The sequence below is a fragment of the Monopterus albus genome, unplaced genomic scaffold (assembly GCF_001952655.1).
Source record: "Monopterus albus unplaced genomic scaffold, M_albus_1.0 scaffold18.1, whole genome shotgun sequence".
Taxonomy (NCBI): domain Eukaryota; kingdom Metazoa; phylum Chordata; class Actinopteri; order Synbranchiformes; family Synbranchidae; genus Monopterus; species Monopterus albus.
In genome coordinates this window covers 4,559,843-4,576,058 of record NW_018127898.1, presented here as the reverse complement: position 1 = coordinate 4,576,058, position 16,216 = coordinate 4,559,843, and the positions used below count along the sequence as shown (strand labels likewise).

At 41.0% G+C, this 16,216-nt stretch overlaps 1 protein-coding gene across 5 annotated transcripts in view; it reads right to left on the bottom strand.

Annotated features, from left to right (window-relative positions):
• The window catches only part of celf4 (CUGBP, Elav-like family member 4), an 84,853-nt gene that overhangs the window by 34,113 nt on the left and 34,524 nt on the right, over positions 1 to 16,216 (bottom strand). The window contains exon 1 of one of the 5 annotated variants that reach the window (XM_020592601.1): positions 1,853 to 1,946. The exons of the other annotated variants lie outside the window; for them this stretch is intronic. The gene's annotated coding sequence lies outside the window, so the exon portion shown is untranslated. Of the gene's footprint in view, positions 1 to 1,852; positions 1,947 to 16,216 lie in introns of those variants that run through there. 5 annotated transcript variants of the gene reach the window in all.

The window sequence follows — 16,216 nt, the reverse complement described above, 5'->3', positions numbered from 1 at the left end:
ACCATAAACTTGAATCTGTTTTGTAGCATTTGTTTAAAGTTAGATAATTCTAACGTTAGCCAACATAGGCTACTGTTATAGCAAACCAAGTAAGGCAGTAGCAGCAACTCTGTGTGTGCAGAAATGAACAAGGGTGTGTTTTATTGCTTAGGAATGTAACTTTTAATTTGTAAGAGGAGAATTCTGTTGTTTCTTCTCTCACAGTTATACAGTTTTACTTTTGCATGTCTGTAATTTAACCAGTCCCCACTACATGGCATGCTATACTCCCTTGGTATTAATTTAAGTCCTATGCGCCAAAACACTGCAGTTTTTCATATTTATCTCCTGTTGTGAACCAGAGCCCCTTTACATCTGGCAACATATGATTCAAATGAACTTGGGTTTTGTCTGGACTGAGCTTAACCACATAAAAGTGCATGTTTAAATGTATCCAAGATGCACACTGGAGTAGGTGATCCAACCATCTCAGGGATGCATTTGGCCAATACTGTACAACATACTGTGTACAGAGATGAAATGCAAAGTGAAGTGTTTTGAAATCTTACCTTTTTGTATTTGTGATCACCTTTGCATTTAAAAAGATCTAGGCTGTCAGTAGCTTACACCACTGATATGACCAGTAATTGCTTGTTATATGAGACATTAGACAATTTTCTCTGAAAGAAAGTTGTCAGGCTGAATATGTGGTCCTGCATTTTCTGAGGGAGCAAGGAGATCGATTCAGTGTGAATCACTGAGATGCATTTTAATGAAATGCAGAATAATAAATATCTCTATATCAAGGACACACATGGTAGAACCCACTGAATACTTTAGATGTGAATGCTGGAATCAAGAGTTACATCTTCAGCATATTAGGGGACCACTTTCAGTTGTCAGATCGCCACCTTTAACATCCAGCCACTCTGAAAACTTCCCTTGGGATATCCCATATGTCAGGAGTAATGTTTTGCATTGTATGAGCTAAAGTTAAAGCTCTTATGCAACTCTGCAGTAGAGGTGCCTTTATTTTCATTACCTGTCAGGATAGGTATTATGTCATTCTTATGACAGCGCTGGCCAATATGTCAGCCTCTTTAGGTTGAGTACATCCATCTGTGCTACTATATATCTGACTGTAATATCTTATTGGCTGTTGGCCAACTGAATCTTGGTCTGCCAGGGATGCTACTGTATCTCATTGTATCTCCGGTGCTCTCCTCCACCCTCACTGTCCCCATGGACCTAAAAGTATTGAATATAGTGATAGGAAAGCAGATGCTCCAGCCAACATTTTACATCCTTTAAAATCTATGAAGAGAGCTGACCATTTGTCCACTTTCAAGAATTTCTGTTAGGATTAGAATCCAGATCTATAATTAAATGCAGTTTGTACTTCCAGTGGTTGCAAAGACATTTAGCAAGTAAAAATCTATACTCTAGATTTCCAAGTGAATACACTTATGGCAGAGTGCCTCGGAATGCTGAGGCAGAATGACTGATTTCGGCGATAGTTTCTCCCCTGCAGAGTTAAGAGGGCCCACTGGCCCTTGGGAGCAGCCTGTCACAACTAGAGAAACTCCTGCTGGGGCCACTCTGTTGAGGTTTTCAGCTGGCTCCCAGGGGGTCCCCACCTCCACTTACCCGCTGAAACAAAAATCAATGGCTTAATGATCCAAAACAGGAAATAGAATGAGAAAAAAAGAAAGTCCCTAAAACAACAAAATGTCTTCTGGCAAGGGACATTCTGTCCTGGGCCTTCATTTGTTTGTTTGTGTGCATTGAAAGAAATTTGTTGAGATTGGTAAGTGGGTGCATATGTGTGTGTGTGTATGTACGTGTACGTGCAGCTTTGAGAGAGTGAGCTTACCCTAGCTTAGTGGCGCAAAACATATTGATTTATTGATTGCCTGTTTCACCCCCTCGCCATCGCTCTCGCTCTCTCCTTCTCTCTCTCTCCCTGTTATAACAGCTCAGGGGACTTGAGACTGCAGCGGGGACAGAAAAAGGGATGTGAGGTGGGGAGAAATGGAAGAGGAGAGAGAGTTGGAGAAGGAGACAAAGAGGCAGAAAGGAAAAGAGAGGTGTCCCATTTGAGAGTTAATCCAACAGCCTTTTAACCAAGGCCCCTTCATCATTCAGATTTATGAACTAAGGTCATGACCAAATCAAAACCTTGACCTATGTGCGAGGGTACCGAATTATAAGCACCTGGGAGTGGGGGATTGGAGAGTGGTGTGGACTTGGCAGGAGCTAGTATTCTTCTCCTTGGCCCTGGCTTCCCTGTGGAGAAATCTGGATCAGGGCGGGAGGAGGCTGTAATTTGTGATTATCAGACAAGTTGTACTTTATGATGTACTACCCCTGGCTCGTGCAACACCTAGCTGAAAAGAATGTCACTGTCCCAGGCCATATAAAGTATGTGTCACTAAAGCAGAACAGAGACGAAGTGGTCAAGCTAAGTTGTATTGGCTCGAGTTGCTAGCATACTAGCAGGAAGCCTCCCAACCCCAAGTGAGTAGACTCAAACAAGCTTTGACAAACCACTAACCAATGTCACAAAGTATCACTGACACATACTGACACTTAGTAGGAGCTTATCTGCAAATGCTTAAATTTGTAAAATTGTGCATCAGGTACACTGTTTAGCCAAAAGAAACATGTGTCACCATTATTTTATACCCCCTGCAGTGGCTTATGACTCATAGGGATGCTTATGACAAGCCTCCCCCATGTTAGCCTAATGTACCTAATTCTTAAATCTGGCCTCTCCATAAATTATGGACAGAATGAAATACGAGTCCCCTTTTGACAGCCCTTAATTTCCCCCTCCCACTAAGTAACATTTGCTGCTTGTTTTTGTCCATCACAGAACAAAGACAAGGGAGGCAAAACACTGTCTCACAGACTTTAAGATGCTGGGAATAACAAAGAAGAAATCTTCTATTAAAGAAAATGAGAGAGAGAGTCACACACACACACACACACACACACAGAGAGAGAGAGAGAGAGAGAGAGAGAGAGAGAGACGGGAAGACTACAGTAGATCTTTCTATTTTCCTCTCACCAGTTGCCCCCTGGTTGTCATGATGACTTCTTGTCCCGGGGCTGATGCTGGTCTGTTCCCCCTGCAGGCAGCTGGGAAATCAGGTAGGGGAGAGCCACAGAGACCAAGGCCTTTCTACTCTTAAATAGACAGCATCAAGTAAATGCAATTACAAACCAAGAAGGGCCAGATTCTAATCTAATAAAGTAGAGCTGGTCCACGTGGTGAAAGCCTGCCACTTGCCTGAGATGGCATGTCCAGACACTGAGTGCCGTGGCCCACCTTTGGCACTGACAGATCCCCACCATGTGCACTGCTGGAAAATATGGCTGTTAAGAGTGCGCAGGAAGAACAGTCATTTTGTTTTTTCAAACAAATCAAAACCAGTGACTAGAACAGTTCCCGAGTTAACCTTTACAACACAGTTTGTATAGGTTAAATTCACTAATACATTTCTCAAGAAAAGATATTTCTGTTATTTTTTGTGCATAGGAATTGCCTTGAATTTATTTGAATTTGAAGACGTAACATTTTGGGAGATTTTTTGTCAACCTTTAAGGTTAAGAACACAAACAATCCTTCTGTGTGTTAGGTATATACTCCATCATGGTGTTTTGTTACATTTTTTCTAGTTTCATTCACTTTGAAACATGTTTCCTGCAGTATTATGTTTGCACAAGATGGTAAGTCAAGCAGTATCTGTCTGCCTGGAGGGGTTAAGGGGTCTGAATGAGTCTTGGATGTCAGCTCTTCAACCCCTGCCAACTCGTTCTGATTACAAATGACACGATCTGATGATGCAGACTGCGGCCAAATTCCTCTAATTAAGATCACAATGGGTGAAAACACTGTGACACCAGCTTGTCTTTGCTAAGGGGTGCCCACTTCGCTCTTATCAAAGAAAACCTGGACAGGAAAGGTTCATAGCACAGAGCACTGTAAAGCAAGTACTGGTGTAATCCCATTAAGTATACTGTAGTATATAATACTCTACATTTGAGGGACAGTGTTATATACATATTAATGTCACATATGTCAAACATTTATTCCTTTATCCCTACATCACTTTTCTGTTTCTCCTCAGAAAGTACATTTCCTGTGCTTTAAGTAAGCGATGCTGGAGATGTATGTTCTTTCCATTGCTCAATAAAATCAAAGAACTTAGAATACTCTATCCTTTTCTGCAATTTCTCATCCAAGCTAAAGTTCTGTCCCTAACTTCTGGCTGGTTTAGACAGGCAAAGTTTAGCTGTCAACTTTGTCTTGCATTATAATGTTAACTGCAAGTCAGAAACCATCATTCAGGACATCAGGATTGTTGAATGGAAAACAGACCGGACTTGCTAAGCCTTTTCCACTTTATTTCAGATGTATTCTGTACCTGGAAAAATTCATGTTATTTATCAAACAAGCTTTCTGGCCTGGAAGAGCAGTTTGCTTGTCATCTGAAGCCTACCTTGCATGTAATCAATAAATAGTTCCTCTCCGGTGTATGCATAAGCATTCTGGGCAAGATCACAGAAATAAAACAAAGTCTAGTTAACTATGCATTCTGCTGGATCTGCAAATGTTTGTGCAGTTTGCAAGGGAAACTATTGGTAGCTTTTTAAATTTTTGATAGCAATAGTGATAGATAGTGGAGAGTCTCCAAGTTAGAGTCACAGTTACTGTACATCAGGTTAGTCAGACATAGTTCATTATAGCACAACAATTAAAATATGCCATGGACAGGAGGCATAGAACTATTCTGCTCTTTAAGACTGGGAATTCAGTCTGTCTTATTTACACATTCCTCAGGGAGGCATATATATTCACACAGCAGTTTAAAGGGAGAGTTGGTCCAAGGAGCATGAGACTGAAAGGGAGAGGCCATGACTTGGTATGACACATGTGGATGCATACTGAGGGACATGGAGATGCATGGGGCACTGTGCATCTTTTAACAGCAGCAATCTGAATGAGCCATACTGCAAGACAGAGTCACACACAATCTATTTTACATCCATGTGATCTTCAGAAGATGCTGACTGGTGACCATTGACGTACAAATCCACAGATCCAGCTTTAAAGCAAACCTTGTTCTCAGGAGTGTCATGTGCACTTTGATGATTGGAAAGTGTTTTTTTATTTATCTCTTATTTATTTATTTATTTTTAAGGAGACACCTGTTCAGGCTAGTTTCTATTTCATTAATCTCTGCATGTACATACAGTTGAGTCATCAGCATACTCTCTTACAAACACTGACCTGGTCATCGCTGAAGATGATGAAGAAGGCTTCATTTATCTGTTTAGCTTTAGCTTTGTGGATGGCTTGTGAGGGGTTTGGCATGGTGTCACACCTTTTCAATTTCCCTGAATATGGCTGGATTAACCAGTTAAAAAGTGGTCTTGTCCTTGTGTGTGTGTGTGTGTGTGTGTGTGTGTGGTAGCGGTGGAGGGGCTTAATGATGCCCCCACACCTACTGTCCCACTGTGAATTGTTTATATACACTGTCACCTCCAAGCTCCCAGTGTTAAGTACAGTGCCCACAGCAAAACAAACACACTATACATAGTAGTTTAAATAATTTTCTGAGGGACTAAGGGACCATCCAGTACTCAAGTGCTGGAATAATACCATCTGACCCTGGGTTTGTTGTGTTATTCCTTTAGTGGTCAATGTTAATGAGGAATGTGCATCACATGAGCACAATATAAATGATATAAAACAAAGGTATTTAAACTAGAATTTGACACAAGTCCCCATTTCACAAGCCTATAACATGAGCTAATAAAGCAAAACCCAAAGGTGCCATATTGACTTTTAATCAGTATGGCACCTTTGTATTACGAACTCCTGTATAGAACTCCTGTAAAGATTTTCAATTAATAAAATATGTGCAACCAACTAATGTGCACATGAAACCTTTGGGGCTCCTGGAATCTGGGGCCCCATGGCTGTTGCTTGTTTTTGCAATCCAGCCTTGATAGCCAGGTCTAGAATAGTTTTTCTACTTCTGGCAGAGGTTTATGTTTAGAGGGTTCACTCTGTGTCTTGGACTGAATTTAAAATGCCTATTAAATAGCAGATTGTTGTTGCGGATGTACCTCTGGAGGCATTTGGACCGGTATTTAGATGTATATTCTTAGTTATGCTTACTCTGTATTGGTAGCCACCAATAAATTAACACAGGCTTTAATGATTTTGTAACTACAAAGAGGACACGCAGGCAGCTGATACTACAAGTTTTTCATGAGATATTTAAGACATTTGCCTGCAGCTGCCTTGGGGTTAGGAGACTGCAGAGGTATGTACAGTACAATACTTGCCCATTTCATAATAACATACTTGCTGTCTTTAGATGAGTTCCAGTCTCTTTTTTAAAAATATAATATTCCTGAAAATGTAAAATTTTTGAGAACATGAGAACTGCTGTTGCTGTTTGTAAATTCAACACACATGAAATTGGTGAGGAGTCACAATTTTTAAAGACAATTAATGAGAAAAGAAAGCCATTTTCCATACTGTACAAGTAGACAAGATTCCTTTGAAAGCAAACCCCCATTGCTTAGAGCATTCCTCCATATCAAAGAGGTCAACTAAAGTTTAGCTTCTGTAAAAAAATGTTGCACACAAATAAAGGGAATGAAATAAACTCTGTTTGCCTCTGCAGAGGATTGAGAACCGACAAGAGCTGAATTTTATTTTACTTGCCATTATTATGAGACTCATTTGAACCAGGGAATTTAATAAAGACTACAAAAACTGCATAGGGTAGCGCTAAGGGAGAGGAGGAGGAACAGGAGGAAAGTAGTCAGAGGGGAGAGCAGAAAGCAGAGAGAAAGGTGTACAGAGAGCTGAGGCTGACATGAGATGATACATGCAGGGTAATAAATGGAAGTGTAAAGAAAAAAGAAAGAGAAGCAGACAAGAAATAAGGAACGGTGTTGCTTCCCCCAGATAAAAGAGAGGCACATTACCCAGCTTAACTGAGTTATGCTCACTTTATTTTGAACACATTTGGACACATAATATTTTCAATTTGACATTTTTCCCATTCCCACAATGACAAATGAAAATGAATCAAAGGAATGTGCAAACTCAAAAGAGGTTTTTTTTTGGACATTTGAATATATGCTTAAACAACACCTTCAAAGATCTTTAGTGCTTACTAATTTTACTAAAAAGGAAACAAAGATGTAATCCTGTAATCTGAGCCAAACACTCAAAGACCTCCCAACATGTTGGCCAGATGAGCCTGCTCTCTTGGAACCTTGCCTGGACAAACAAGAGAGTAAGCTTGTAAGGACTGTGCATCAACACACCTGACACCAACCTCTCTGCTCTGTAACACTGTAATCTGTAGTAATGCATGTGAACTGTGAATGTGGCATAATGTGATACTGAAGCTACTTTTCTGTACACCTTTCATCATTATAGCCACTCCTCAGCAGCCCATTCTTACTCGTTTTCAAGAACACTGACAAGCAGCTGTGACGTGAGCATGTGTTCATGCATCTTCATGAGTGCCTGCCTGAAAGAATTAGAAGTATATCCACTAGGGGTCAGATCGCAGCTGAATCATCCCTGACAAATATCAGAACATTTTCCCTGACTTCTTGACATGGGAACTTCTGGGTTCTGTCCCAGAAGAAAGAAAACCCCATTCTGACATTTGTAAATGATGTAAAAAGCTAAAAATTCAACACCGGAATATAAAATTACAACAATAGGAATGGTATTAAACAAACAATCAAATGTTGTTTATTTTCGGCCTTTAACAAACACAGTTTCACAGCCTGAAATTACAATCGTAGGTGTGCCTCTTAACTTCTCACCTGTCCTCCCCTGGTCCTCTGTTCCTTTTCTCTTGTCCTCCTTCACTCCCCTGTTGGCTCCCCCTCTCTCCCCTACCTCTTCCCTCTGCTAATGAGCAGGGTAATTACGGCAGGCCCAGGCCAAAAGGAGAGGGGGAGGCAGAGGAGTAGAAGACAAAATAGGAGGAGAGGAGCAGGAGGCCCTGCCTTGTCTGTGCTGGCGCTCTAGATAGCATTAGTCCTCTCCCCTTCTCTCCCTCTCTGACACATAGCCCTACGCTTAATTAAACATGCCTCAGAGGGACGTAGGGAGAGTGACTCACACAGAATGGAGAGAGAGAAAGAGAGCATTCATGTTGGCAAAGAGTTAGAGGAACGAAGTGGGAAAAGTAAAGGTGATGCAAATACAGAGAGAGGCAGATAAGAAGCCAGTGATGGAAAATGAGAGAGGGGGAGGGCAAGAGAAAGGTAGGGAGATATGGTGAGGAGGGTGGACGGGTGGGTGGTTAGTGAGCCAGAGAGAGATGGAGATAGATGGAGGAGCTGGAGGGGGTTCAGAGTGAGGTAAGAGGGCTGGAGATGAGGACATCTTTTGAAGAAAAATCAAGTGAGGTCTGATGGGGACAAAAAGGAATTAAAGACTGGGAAAGAGCGAGGGGAATAGGATTAGTATAATACATGAAAATAATAGCAAAGAGGCTCCCATGAGATCGTGGAGTACCAAAGTAGTCAAAATGACACCAAGAAATAATATATATGAATCCTCATTTCACAACAGAGAGTCAGAAAAAAACACAAGTACAATCTAAATCCTTGGTATTGCCATAGAGGGTAATGAGTTTACTACTGTACAGTACATCAGTACTACACATGTCCAATGAGTCCTTCAGATTAAATATGGTAGAGGATTTTCTTATCTATCGTATGAGCAGTACTTGTCTGTGCCTTCCAGTACTGTTACAAATTAGTTTTGAAAGCTAAATCTCTTTACTTAATTGATAACATCATGGTTAAGGTTTGGTTAGGTTTAGGGAAACCTCTTGGTTTGGAGTACTAGGAATACTCTGTGCATAAACACATAGTTGAGGTTTAGGGCACTGTCACCTCACAGCAAGGAACGTCCAGGTTCAAACCCCATCCGGCGCTTTTCTGTGTGGAGCTTGCATGTTCTCCCAAGTGTCTGCATGGGTTTTCTCTGTGTATTCCAACTTCCTCCCACAGTCCAAAGACATGCAGTTTAAGTTAAGTGATGGCCCTAAATTGTCCTTAGGTGTGAATGTGAGTGGTTGTTTTTGTATCAGCCTTGTGATAGACTGGTGACCTGTCCAGGGTGTACTCTACCTCTTGCCCTAAGTCTGCTGGGATTGGGTTTTGTTAACTCATTCATTCCCTCGGTCTCTTGAACATAAAATATATTGTTTCTGGAGCATTTTCTTAAAGGACTGATGTTACTGTTCTTCTTGACAGGACAATTTCAACACATGAAGACATTGCAAGGGTACAGCCTCTAGGATGTGCTAATCCGCTGAGAAAATATGACAAAACCTGCTTATGTTCTGGAGATATGACATGTATCATCAATCAGCTGCTGTATGATGTGCAAAATGTCACCAGTCATACAAAATAACCACCTAAATAACAATAGGTGCAGGTGTTTTGATGCCTGTCATGCTGTATTTGGGAGTCAGAGGGACCGGGAATGGGGCTAAAAGTGTTATGTTTGTCATGATGGTGTGGGCAGCTTTTCAAGATACCTTTGCCATGGCGTCACATGCTACATAGACCAACAGATGCCCCATCTCACCAAACATTACTGCTTAAGTAGGGCAAAAAAAGTGATCAAAAATTGGCTTATCATCTTCATAATTAAAAATATTCCACCAAGCATATTTAAGTATTCAGCCCCTTCAGCAAACATCTAGACCACAGCCTTGTATTCAGAAGTAAAAAAAAAAAAAAAAAAGGAAAAACATTCCCAAAACATTTCTTTCATAAAGTGAATGAGCGACAACATGCTGCAGACCCATGCCAATTAGTGGGCTTTGCTGCTGTGAATAATAAACTAGGCATTATGAATGTGTAATCACATTAAGAGGACAAGGAGACTGGTTTCAACCTGGTAATGATGACATGCAATTAGAGCGCAACTGTTATCTCTGGGATCATATCAATAATTCACCACCACACGCATTCTGTGTTGCCCAAAGATTACATCCAATGATTAATAAGTAGATACATGTGTGTCTATCTGCTCCCCATACTCTGACAGTTGATGCAACATAATTGGACAGAATTCTTGGTGCAGTTTTGAGATGGATTTAAAGACTTGGATGAGAAAAAAAAAACATACAGGCCATATAGTCTCTGGATTTAATTAGGTATGACTCAGTTGCCAGGCAGTTACTAATACTTACAAACACATACATGTTCCAATGACTCTGCTGTGTATTCAGAAAACTATTTTTGGAAAAATGCATAAAACTCATGCAACAAATCTGATTAAAAAAGATCTACATTTTAGAGTTCAATGCAGAAAAACTGAAAAAAAGATTTAAGAAATTTTCCAGCTTTGCTGGTTGTGACTATACATGGCTGCATACTCTGTTAGCCTCTATCCAAAGAGATTCATTTAACATGTTTTTACACCCAGGGTCATATTATATAAGTTTATCTTTGAAAAACAACTTCAGCTGATGAGTCAGGATTTGGTATTTGATGGGCAGAATGAATCTTTGCTAAGGCCCAAAGTATAAAAAACAGTTAAAAAGCCTAAACCTTTTCTCCCACATATAAAAGCACATAGTTAGCAGAGCATCTATGCACAGAGGGCAGTGACAACAACTTTCTTAATTTTTGTTAAGAGTCAGCTGCCAGTCCTAACATCTGGGCTCTGTTGAAAAGTGCTGCAGTTTGCACACTGCTACTGTACAAGCACTTGCAGATTCTCTCTGTGGTCTGCCTCACTGGTGAAAGAGAGCCAGAGCAAATGAAAGAACCTTCAGGTCCTCATAGAAAAAAAGCCATGGAGTGAAGATGTGGAGATGGAGATGGAGAGAGTGAGCAGCCTGAGACAGACTAACAGGGCCCGCGTTATTCACTGCAATTGACTTTGGAGTGCATTGTACGTTTAAACTTTAATGAATACAGCCCTTAAGTCATGATGTAATGAGATCAAGAGAAGAAAAATAGCAGAGAAATCTCAAAGAGGGACAGAGAGGGAGAGAGACAGTGAGGGGGAGAGCAAGAAAAAAAAATGCTATGTCATTATTGTTAAGTCAGCATCTACTGAGTAAACACGTTAGGATCATACTGCGCTCACACTGTCCAGTACATGCACATATCCAGCTATAACTCATGTTATATGACTATTGATTCACCAACATCGCTGCCTGCACACAGCTGGCAAATAAAGGACTTGTGCTACACACTCTAGAGACAATTTTGGATATGCACAAACCATTGCAATGCTGAGATGTGACTGATCATACTGTAGGGAATAAGATGAGGATTTTCAATTAAGAAGACATTTGGTTCCCCATCATCAGTTCCCTTTTCGCATTTGCTTACTAAGCACATTTAAGCAGTTACAGCCATGAAAAAAATGCATCTGGTATCATTTCTCACCTAAGTAACTGACAATATTTGCAAGATTTTGCAATCACCAATCCTGAGTGTTTAACTGTTTTCTGTTTCCACCATAGCTGAGTGGATGAAGAAGAGTGCCATCTGCAAAAGCCCACTCTTAAAGTACAGAAAAAAACATGATTTGCTCAGAAGATGGCTAAAGGAAAAAGCAGCTGTCTTGGAGTGTAAGGAAGAGTCAACATCAACATGGCTTTTCCCAGATTAATTAAATAAATAAACAAATACAGTCTTGGTGAATGAGTGATGCAGATATTGTCCTCTTGGACTCATTGAACTGCCATTTATTAGCTGCAGTCCACAGTGACTTACATTATTATTCTGGATGACTGCCTAGATTGAGATGCAGTCATTGAGATGTATGGCTAAGTACTAATGTACAGTACACCCTGTGGCAAACTTACTCAGCAGCAGACGCCTTTAGCTGATGTGATGTTATTACTGGTTAAAAGTCTGAGGCAAAAGTAGCACAATAATATCATGAAATAGTTATCACATCATCTTGTTTGGTGCTTTAATGCAGTGTAGATATTACCGTGTCTCTGTAGACTCTTAGACACCTTAGACATCTCTTGGATTCTGTCTTGCACTTGCCTCACAAGTGACTGAAGTTCATTCCATAGCTTGTTTGGGGTTAAGAGGATCGCTGAGAAATGCAGTGGAAGCACACAAAAGCAATGCCTTCTAACTATTACAGAAGTCCCCCAGAATCAATTAAAAAAGTAAACCAGACTCTTAGAGATTAGAATTTAAAAATGTATTGAGATGTAAAAAAACAGACATTTTACTTATTAACATGAACACAGAGCTATTCACAGCAGCCATTAGTAGAAAAATATACACTATTGTCCTGTAGGTACCTTAATACTATGTGATCCTGCAATAGCCACAGTGAACTTTTAAGTGCTTTACTGCCCAAAAAGGTGTATTACAGTTCTGTAACTGAACTACTGGTTGGACTGGATCCTTGCCAAAGACAATGTTGCTGAGGAACACGATTGTTAATTAGGTCTGGATGTGCTTAAGGGCTAACAAAAGTGCACAAGCACCACATCTCCAATATCCAGCTGAGAATAGCTACATCAAAACTACCACCTTATCCTTGCTTCCTTCAATTACTTTACAGGCTCAAACTTCTGACTACATCTGACCTACTACCTAAAAAAGGCTTTGCAACTTTAGCATTAAAAGCAGTTATGCATGCCTTAGTTTAGCCATATTTCATTAAATGCTAATATTCTGTTTTGCAACTGGTGGGGAATTAATTTGCCTGTTTAATTTCACAGGTGCCCTTAGTGAACCGTCTAACGATAGGCTCCAGTCGGACATAGGTGGCACCACCTGTGTGCAGGGAGCGCCGGTGGCCCTGAAGTCTTTGGACTTTGCTACCAAATACTAAGACTCCATTAAGAAGCCTGGGTCCATGCATCTTTGGCAATCATTTATTTGGCAAAGGCAATTAAAGAGCTCCCCCACCCAAAGACAACATGTGTTGTCTTTGGGTGGGGGAGCCACGTGTCCTCTTTTAATCACCCCTAGTAATTATTTCCCACATGTGGTATCATTAGGTATCAGCGCTGGTGCAGTTGTCACAGCCAGCGCATGTCTGAGTTGACAAAAGGAGATGGAAGAAAAATCATTGCTGTAACAGAGAATCTGGGCGAGGTAGATTCCTGTCCAAAAATGTTACAAGGTTGTCCCACGAGGGGCGTAATCCATCAAAGTGATTTTTCTTCTTTCTCTTTCTCCCACCCCCCTCCTGTTCTGCCCCCTGTCTTCTTTGCAACGTAATCATTTTCCTCTCACGGGGTGTGACATTCATAAAGGATGCTTGTGCAGGTGTCGCATCTTGCCAAAGTTTGGGATGAGTTTTAGAGGTGTACTTATAGTGTGGGATTGCCAGAGGTGAGTTACAATGTTCCTTGACAGATTTACCCTTCTATCTGTCCTTTTGCCTAGTTTCTTTTGCCCTGCTCTGCTTCTTTTCATCCTTTTGTCCTACTCTGCTCATAATCTAACAGATAAGATCGCTTGGCTGCACTGTAACTTTTGAAGGCCACAGTCCCTGTACCTCCAGGATTTGGCTTTACTGCCTTTCGCACGCATCGATCAAACTGGATTACTAAAGTTAAGACGTACAGGAAGGATACTGTCTGAATTATCTGAACCAGAAGCTAAGCTCTGCTAAACAGCTTGCCTGATCAGATCCTAGTACCCCAGTCAAGTTCTAGTTTTGCTAACAGGACTTCAAAAGTTATGACTTCCATCCACTGAATCAGGACCCTGAGAATTAGCCTCAGTGACACTTTACTAAGTGACATTTGGAATCTGTGCTTAAGCCAGTCTCTAATAAAGTACTAGTTATCCAGCAGGCAAATAATGTCCTCAGTGAAATAATACCAGTCTTTGCTACATTTCCTTAGGTAGAGTTTGTTCCTCTGTGGAGTTCTGTTACAGTACTAGAACAGCTGTTCAGTCTCTTAAACATCGTTAGTTTTCAGCAAAATATCCTTTATCCAAAGTTTCTAGGGAGCCTCAGTGAAAAGATTGTTTACGTACTGTATAGTCCTCAGAAATATCCTAACAAGCTGTCTGAATATACCAACCTCACTATCACACAAACCTTGTGACTGAGTCTGGTCGCCACTCTTTTCCTCCCTCTGCAGATTCCTATTTCAGTAATGACACTGCAAAATTTCATTCTGTTGACGTGCAAGTGCAGCGCATGTCACAGCACTTTGTCAAATATGTAGACCGAGTTAAAACACACACACTGAAAAAGAGGCAATGGAAGGGGGTGGAAAACAAACATCATCTGACAAGTCTGTGGCACATTTAGTTCAGACAGTGTGATTCCCTCTGGATCTAAGAAAGTGGTAGTGAGGAGAGAAAATGCTGAAGAGGAGGGCAGAGAGAGAGTAAAGTGTCTGAGCAATTATGGAAAGGTGACAAAAGAAAAGTGTGAAAGGCAGCTATAGAAGAAATGGATGGAAAGAGAAGGAGAGGGAAGATGATAGAAAGGCAAAAGGTTGTAAGAGATTCTGTAAGAGAGTGAGAAGGATATAATGATTTTAGATGGTTGTATGCCAGCTGGCAGAATTGTTGTGTAAATAACATTAGCCCACTTTATTAAGGGATAGGTTCCAGTTTTTTTTAAGTCTGACTTAACGCAGTTCTCACATGCCATCTGTGTGTTGAGGGACTTTGGTTCCTCCCTGATGAGACTACATTTTAAGAAAATATCAGACACAGCCCTCCATGTTTGTTCCTCTGGAATTAATATGAAGCTTCTGCAGTCTGGGTTTGTCAAATAAAGTCCACCTCTTAGGTTTGTTGCCAGTGTTGTGTCCCGGAAACAAACCTACAGGCCAGGGAAACAAAATCATGGAATATAAAAAAAAAAAAAAAAACTAACTTGGCTAACTCCGACTGCTAAAGCTACAGTATAGCTTTTAGCTTCTGGTAAACTTTGAAAATTCATACTATGAATTTTTCCCCTCTTTCAAAGCAAATGCAAAGTGCATTTTTACTTTTTTGTTACGGCAAGCCACACACCAAAAGAGCGACTGGACTCAGGAATAGGCAGGACTCAAACTCAGGTCAGAGAAAGATATTTATTTGACAGAGTATGGAAAGGAAATGAGGTGGCGAGGATCAGACGCAGAGCTGCCGGCGTGGGTCTCGGGCGTTTGGGGCCGCTGAAATGACTGGACCACTGGAGGAGCCGCCCGGGGTCGGAGGAGAGGTTTTGGCACTGCGTATAGAGCAGAGAAGGAGATTAGGAGAGGGGACAACAGGCGGATGAGGGTGTGATGAAGTAGAGCACAACACAGGTGACCTGCGTATAGCTGGCTCCGGGCTGGAGAGCGTGCTTGGAACCCAGCGCCGAGGTATGCAGACAGGAACAAGCGCCCACGCTTCACTGACCCAGGAACTTGATATGGACCCCGACCAACGATCGTCGATCAGCAGCAAGGCTCACGGAGATACAGGTGGCACCAGGCGACAGTTGAAAAAACAAAACACTCCTCCGTAATCAGTTCAAAATAACAGAAGATACTCCTCGGTAATGAGTTCAGAATAAACATAAGATCTCCCCAGTAGTCAGTTCCAGAAATAACAGAAGATACTCCTCGGTAATGAGTTCAGAATAAACATAAGATCTCCCCAGTAGTCAGTTCCAGAAATAACAGAAGATACTCCTCGGTAATTAGTTCAGAATAAACCATAAACAAGACAGAGAAACTCACTCAGGTGACACAGTGGATAACATCAATATACCAGAGTAGGACGATCTTAGTGGACATCAGGATCCAGGACGTGAAACACGCGTGTGCCTCGTCGCCGCGAGCGTGCTCCTACTTGAGCAGGGGCAGTGACGTGCGGTGAGGTTGACAGCTGGTGAGGCACTTACTTTTTTACAGTCAGATTTACAAATACAAATGAACCGTTAACAAATTGTCTGTTAACAGACAATGCGTTATGTTTTATATCTCATATCAGTATTCTTCACACAAACGTGACCCATATTTAATTTGAGGTTAAAATTTATTCCTATTGAGCTTATTTCTAACTAGAAATAATAAAAGTTTATGGTCTTACCTTTACTTGTACACGAAATCCATTTGTCAGCTGGTATGTATTACAAACCCTTTTACCGTTCGAATCCAATATTAAAACAAATGTTTTCAATAAAGAAGATCCTTCTGGACAAAAATGTCCAGACTGTCAAAAATGTTTTGATTGA